Genomic DNA, 8,170 nt, shown 5'->3' on the forward strand with positions numbered 1-8,170 from the left:
ATGACAAAAAAATGCTGTGTTGTGTTTGGGAGGTTTTAACTAATCTTCAAGCCTAAAATGTGCATTTTAACATGCGTGCAAAAATAAAATAAAAAAGGGGGTTAAGTTGAAAGTTCAACTGAGCCTTCAAGCCTATTGATTTTTTTTTAACTGTTGTCAAAAAGTGTTTTTGTTCTAAACTTGCTCTCATTGTAATTCTTTTCCCCTTGTTACATAAACATTGTTAATGAAATCAATGTTCACAGGGATAAAGTGTATCTGTGAAATGAAAATGCTTCTCTCATCTCGCAGGGTACCATGGGAGTTCTGCTCTGTCATCCACATCTTCATCACTAACAAAAGATTTATAAATGTCATTCTTTATTTCTCCTGGGGACAGTCACTGTCTCTGCGCTATCCTATTATCTTTCCCAAAAACAAGAATGTGAATTCCAGCAGGGCTGGACTGGGACAGAAATTTAGTCCTGGACTCAATCCAGACCGGCCCACTTTAATTGAATAACATGCTGCCCCCCCAAAAGGCCCCCACATCCACTATTGTATATCAGGAGAGAGAGAGGGGGGGTTGAGGGAAAGGGGGTTAGATGAGGGGGGCTGAGAGACAGAGGAGGGGGGCTGAGAGACAGAGAGAGGGGAACTGAGAGACAGAGGAGGGGGGTCTGAGAGACAGAGGAGGGGGGCTGAGAGACAGAGGGAGGGGGACTGAGAGACAGAGGAGGGGGCTAAGAGACAGAGGAGGGGGACTAAGAGACAGAGGAGGGGGGGGCTGAGAGACAGAGGGGGCTGAGAGACAGAGGGAGGGGGGCTGAAAGACAGAGGGAGGGGGGGCTGAGAGACAGAGGGAGGGGGGGGGCTGAGAGACAGAGGAGGGGGGCTGAGAGACAGAGGAGGGGGGGGCTGAGAGACAGAGGGGGCTGAGAGACAGAGGGAGGGGGGCTGAGAGACAGAGAAGGGGGGGTTGAGAGACAGAGGGGGCTGAGAGACAGAGGGAGGGGGACTGAGAGACAGAGGAGGGGGCTAAGAGACAGAGGAGGGGGACTAAGAGACAGAGGAGGGGGGGCTGAGAGACAGAGGGGGCTGAGAGACAGAGGGAGGGGGACTGAGAGACAGAGGAGGGGGCTAAGAGACAGAGGAGGGGGACTAAGAGACAGAGGAGGGGGGGCTGAGAGACAGAGGGGGCTGAGAGACAGAGGGAGGGGGGCTGAAAGACAGAGGGAGGGGGGGCTGAGAGACAGAGGGAGGGGGGGGCTGAGAGACAGAGGAGGGGGGCTGAGAGACAGAGGAGGGGGGCTGAGAGACAGAGGGGGCTGAGAGACAGAGGGAGGGGGGCTGAGAGACAGAGAAGGGGGGGTTGAGAGAGGAGGGGGGCTGAGAGACAGAGGAGGGGGGCTGAGAGATAGAGGAGGGGGGCTGAGAGACAGAGGAGGGGGGGCTGAGAGACAGAGGAGGGAGGAGGGGGGCTGAGAGACAGGTGGCTGAGAGACAGAGGAGGGGGGCTGAAAGTACCTGGAACGTACCTGGAACGTACCTGGACTGCATTTCTATGGTGTGAACTGGCCCTCAAGGTCAAAGTGACAGAGGGAGGGGGACTGAGAGACAGAGGAGGGGGCTAAGAGACAGAGGAGGGGGACTAAGAGACAGAGGAGGGGGGGCTGAGAGACAGAGGGGGCTGAGAGACAGAGGGAGGGGGGCTGAAAGACAGAGGGAGGGGGGGCTGAGAGACAGAGGGAGGGGGGGGCTGAGAGACAGAGGAGGGGGGCTGAGAGACAGAGGAGGGGGGCTGAGAGACAGAGGGGGCTGAGAGACAGAGGGAGGGGGGCTGAGAGACAGAGAAGGGGGGGTTGAGAGAGGAGGGGGGCTGAGAGACAGAGGAGGGGGGCTGAGAGATAGAGGAGGGGGGCTGAGAGACAGAGGAGGGGGGCTGAGAGACAGAGGAGGGAGGAGGGGGGCTGAGAGACAGGTGGCTGAGAGACAGAGGAGGGGGGCTGAAAGTACCTGGAACGTACCTGGAACGTACCTGGACTGCATTTCTATGGTGTGAACTGGCCCTCAAGGTCAAAGTGACAGTTTTTTTTTAAAGCTAAACTCCAGGCACAAAAACTTTCATTTAATTATATTCTTCATTAGCCAATTTGAGTGTACCATTTGCCTTTAGAAACCTAGATACTACATTGAAAAAGTAGCAGGATCATCAGCACTGTGCTGTCCATTGCCTATGCAGAGAGCAGAGATATGGGCGGGGCCCAGAAGGTCCTCCTATTACAGGCTGCCTGCAGAAAACTACAGGAGGGGGCGGAGACAAGACCAGTCACCCTGCACAAGGAGAGAAACCAGCAGTGAGCGGTCTTTATTACAGGAAGCTCCTACACAGAGGGCTTGACAAAGAGGCCGCCACCTTGAAACGTGTTACCCTGGAGACAATGTTGCACTCTTCTGGTATCAGGAGCAGCTTGGAGTACGGGCAGTTACATCGTGTCCATTGGCGTCACTTCTGCTTCTCAGGGAAGTGCTTTGGCGCAGCCGGTGCCAGTACTTGGAAGTGCGCTATAGCAGTAGAGCAGTGGACAATGTCATTCGTTTTTTTTTTGTTGTTTTTGTTTTTTATTATTATAAATACTTTACAATTTTATAATTTTTTACAATAATTTATTAATTTATTATTATTTTACAATTTTTAGGAGCCCCGTTTGGGGGCTTTGGTGAAAAATCATGAATCTAACCAGACCCCCAACGTCTCACTTTTGGGACAGAGAAAGGTGCTGAGGACAGAGATTCCCCCGGTTCCTTTTTCGGCAGCCAACAGCAGGGGGAATCTGCACAGCAGAACGTGATTAAGGTGTGCCCAGGCACACCTGGCACACCCTGTGTGCACGCCTATGATTTAGCCCTTGTTCACACAGGGGCGACTTGCCATGCAATTTCTGTTTAATCTATATTTATTGATTAAAAGTTTTTTACAATTACAAACATTACAATACAACGTAGAACATATCCTTTGAAACACATAGATCACATATAATAAATTGATCTTAACTAAGCAGTATTAACTAACAGTGTCAAGGCATATATATCCACAACGCCCTTTTCAATAAAAAAAAAGAAAAAAAAAAAGAAAGAAGAATGTATATCAAATTCAATGCCAAAATATTTTAGGTCAGGCTGGATCGAACAATAAAAATGAATAGTGGCATATCCTGAATATGAAGGGCTAATAGACAGAGAGCCCTCTTATTAGTATCATGGGCCCCAGGGAAAAGTAATGCACTGGGGCCCCTACCAGTATGGCCCAAATTTACGCATCTACTCTTAAGAATTAAAGTATAAATAGTCAATAGAGTTAAACATATATTTATTAGCACGTTCAATAAAATCGATTGTAAACAATAAGAAAACATGCCATAAATCAAAGACTAATTTAACGCAAAGGGCCCAGTACAGGGGGGAGACAGAAGGGCAAAGTAGAGGGTGGGGATCAGGAGGGCAAGATACTGGGATCAGGGGGGCAAAGTACAGCATCCCAAGAAAGCCTAATAAAAAGCATGACTATCCCCGCAGATCTGGGACATTTGGCAAGTATGATGTAATGCAAGATTAGCATGGGGCTCCCCATGCACCCAGAGCCCCCGGGCAGTGCCCAAAGGTGCCAATGCATTAAGACAGCCCTGAATAGACCCTAATTTATAAAAAAAGGATAATAAAAAGACAAATTTAAGATATTGAATATATATATATATATATATATATATATATATATAATTCTTCTTCTTATTTTTTTTACCTTTCACAAACAATAAGTACTTAAAGCGGTTCTTCACCCTAAAGGGTAAGTTCCGCTCATCTGATCCCTCCCCCCCTCTGGTGCCACAATCGGCACCTTTCAGGGGTGAGGGGGTTGCAGTTACCTGTATAATCCAGGTATCTGCACCCACTTCCGGGACAGACTGCCACAGATGCCCGCCCCCCTGTTGTGTCCTGGGAAACACACAGTTCCCAGGACACAGCGGGGACCAGCAGAGACACGCAGCGCGACTCACGCATGCGCAGTAGGGAACCGGGCAGTGAAGCTGCAATGCTTCACTTCCCGATTCCCTGACAGAGGATGGCGGCGGGGGCAGCAGAGAGACGAGCGATCGCTCGTCATCTGCCGCCGACATCGCTGGACCCTGGTACAGGTAAGTGTCAATTTATTAAAAGTCAGCAGCTGCAATATTTGTAGCTGCTGGCTTTTAATATTTTTTTTTAAGGTGCAGAACCACTTTAAAAAGAAAAAGAAAAGAGAGATTAAAAGAGAGAGAAAAAAAAAGGAGAAATAAATAAAAAGGAGAAAGGGGAGGGGGATAAAGCATGCCCCTATCCCGGGACCTAACACCATCCCTGGAGCCTTCACATATTTCTTAGAATATAAACAATTAGATGATAGTCAAGTACACAAAAAATAAATAAAAAATTGTCATGCAATTTGACAGTTCCAAATCGGTGCGACTCTGATGTTGCGTTGCTGCATTGATTTGAAAAAAAAAAAAAGGTTCCTGCGCTATTTTTTGGGATTTCAGGTGCGATTTGCTTAGACATCTGTGCATGAAGTCGCATAGATGTTAGGCAAATCGTACCTAAAATCGCACCGACCTGCGGCTTTGAAATCGTGCTACTTCAAGTGAAGTAGGACGATTTCAAAGTCGCATTCAGTGTGAACAAGGGTGCTAAAAACTGTAGAGCAAGATGACAGTGAAGAAGTAATATAATAAAGAATGGAGACTTAGAACAAGAATTTACAATTTACAAGCTAATAAATAATACTGTATGACAACATTTCCATTAGCGGCACTCACATTATGGCCCCCATTAAAACACCATTAACTTGTGTTAAATACATTTCAGTTCCTCCAATGATAAACGCATTCTAATCCCATTTCACCGTGTGCTAATCGTTATCCTAATTCATTTTACTACATTTAATTAATTTCACAAATTATTAGCGGTATATTTAGCTCTGGAAATTGTACAATGGCAGAATATAAAAACAAAGATGGCTTTGGACTATTAGAAGTAAATTAATGAAAGCTGTCTTGTGCAACTCTAAATAATGAAAAACATTATTCTGCAAACAGTTGTCACTATAACCACCTGGCCTTCAGAAGATTTACTCCCCTTCGTGACCAGGCCATTTTTTGCTTTTGACACTGAGTTACTTTAACTGACAATTGTGCAGTACAATGTGCACAAAATAATTTTATATAATTTTTTTTTACAGAAATAGAGCTTTCTTTTGGTGATATTTGATCACCACTGTTTTTTTTTTTTTTTGCACTATCCACAAACAATTATCAAAAATTTAGAAAAAAACAAACAATATTTTTAACTTTCTGCTATAAAACATTTCCAATATAAAAAATTTTAAATCGAATTTCCAATCGAATGACCAAAATATATCTCACAAAAGTCAGTACACCCCTCACATTTTTGTAAATATTTTCTTCTATCTTTTTATGTGACAACACTGAAGAAATGACACTTTGCTACAATGTAAAGTAGTGAGTGTACAGCTTGTATAACAGTGTAAATTTGTTGTCCCCTCAAAATAACTCAACACACAGCCATTAATGTCTAAACCGCTGGCAACAAAAGTGAGTACACCCCTAAGTGAAAATTTCCAAGTTGGGTCCAATTAGACATTTTCCCTCCCCGGTGTCATGTGACTTGTTAGTGTTACAAGGTCTCAGGTGTGAATAGGGAGCAGGTGTGTTAAATTTGGTGTTATCGCTCTTTCACTCTCATACTGGTCACTGGAAGTTGAACATGGCACCTCATGGCAAAGAACTCTCTGAGGATCTGAAAAAAAAGAATTGTTGCTCTACATAAAGATGGCCTAGGCTATAAGAAGATTGCCAAGACCCTGAAACTGAGCTGCAGCACAGTGGCCAAGACCATACAGCGGTTTCACAGGACAGGTTCCACTCAGAACAGGCCTCGCCATGGTTGACCAAAGAAGTTGGGTGCACGTGCTCAGCGTCATATCCAGAGGTTGTCTTTGGGAAATAGACATATGAGTGCTACCAGCATTGCTGCAGAGGATGAAGGGTGGGGGGGGGGGGGGGGGTCAGCCTGTCAGTGCTCAGACCATATGCCGCACACTGCATCAAATTGGTCTGCATGGCTGTCATCCCAGAAGGGAGCCTGTTCTAAAGATGATACACAAGAAAGCCCACTAACAGTTTGCTGAAGACAAGCAGACTAAGGACATGGATTACTGGAACCATGTCCTGTGATCTGTGACCAAGATAAACGTATTTGGTCCAGATGGTGACAAGTGTGTGTGGCGGCAACCAGGTGAGGAGTACAAAAACACATGTTTATCTTGCCTACAGTCAAGTATGGTGGTGGGAGTGTCATGGTCTGGGGCTGCATGAGTGCTGCCAGCACTGGGAAGATACAGTTCATTGAGGGAACCATGAATGCCAACATGTACTGTGACATACTGAAGCAAAGCATGATCCCCCTCCCTTCGGAGACTGGGCTGCGGGACAGTATTCCAACAGAACGACCCCAAACACACCTCCAAGGCGACCACTGCCTTGCTAAAGAAGCTGAGGGTAAAGGTGATGGACTGGCCAAGCATATCTCCAGACCTAAACCCTATTGAGCATCTGTGGAGCATCCTCAAACAGTGGAAGAGCGCAAGGTCTCTAACATCCACCAGCTCCGTGATGTCGTCATGGAGGAGTGGAAGAGGACTCCAGTGGCAACATGTGAAGCTCTGGTGACCTCCATGTCCAAGAGGGTTAAGGCAGTGCTGCAAAATAATGGTGGCCACACAAAATATTGACACTTTGGGCCCAATTTGGACATTTTCACTTAGGGGTGTACTCACTTTTGTTGCCAGCGGTTTAGACATTAATGGCTGTGTGTTGAGTTATATTGAGGGGACAGAAAATTTACACTGTTATACAAGCTGTACACTCACTACTTTACATTGTAGACAAGTGTAATTTCTTCGTTGTTGTCACCTGAAAAGATATAATAAAATATTTACAAAAATTGTGAGGGGTGTACAGGCATACCCCACTTTTAAGTGTATTCACTTTTGTGAGATACTGTATGTATTGATCCAAGCTTGCCCAATGTAACTATGCACATTTCTCCATACCTGGAATTCTTTGTTAGGCTGATCAGCACTGCTCTCCTACATACCTGAACACTGTCATATATTTCTATTCTATATGTCAGAGATGATTGTATAGGAAAAGCACACTTCCATTCTGAAGCAGAAATGAACATCAGGGAACACATGTGTAGCGCCCTGCTCCTAATGAGCAGACACTATTATTTTTATAAATTTAAGTTTGTCTGAAGCTGCAGTTTGTTCAGACTAATTATGTCAAAGTCCTGGTTTCTGTACCAGTTCAGCTGGGTTGTGCTAGTTTCCACTTGGCCATGGGTGTCGCTCTCACCACCAGTAAGTGTTGGAAATGCAAGAGGCTGAATGCATTGGGTACCCCTTTTACTCAGAAATAGCCCGGTGGGAGTGGTTCACCCGCTGTGCATTCTGGGTAAGGGTACTTAAGATAAAGGTGCCATATTTTTGGGGAGTTCGTTATCCCGATCCTCGTGGCCCTCCTGGCCTGAGGTGTGTGCTGCCTTTCTCTATGTCTTGGGGCCTGCTGGCCCAAGGCTTTGCAACTGAAAGGGTGGGCCGAGAGGTCTTGGGGCCTACCGATCCAGGGGGGTCCTGTGCTGTCTTGCCTGCGGGGAGAAGCTAAGCGACTAGAGGGGATGACTTATTCAGGAGAGGACCGAGCAACAAGGCTGGTATCTCTGGAAGAGCCTGGAGACTCAGTTGGAGGATGCATCCCGGGTCACCTACCACACAGGATCGCCAGATCGGCTGAAAGAAACTGGTACCGTGTGACAACAACTTTACAACAAGTTGCTGGTTGTGCTTTCCTGTGGCAGGGAATTGCACAATGATTTAGTTGAATTGATAAGTCTGTGGTAGAGACTTTGTTCGAACATCTCACCGGCTGCTAGGTCTGTGAGAGAGGCCTATCTGGTGGTTGTCAGATCCAGCCTGTGGAAGCTGTTTATCCTCTGGATCAAGGAAATACCTCTAACCCGCAATTACAAGATACCTGAATCCCCCTTAACCCTCTATTGCAAAACTTCATGTTCTTTC

This window comes from Lithobates pipiens, unplaced genomic scaffold (genome assembly GCF_037356315.1).
Source record: "Lithobates pipiens isolate NorthernLeopardFrog02 unplaced genomic scaffold, aLitPip1_a1.2 Scaffold_22, whole genome shotgun sequence".
Classification (NCBI taxonomy): Eukaryota; Metazoa; Chordata; class Amphibia; order Anura; family Ranidae; genus Lithobates; species Lithobates pipiens.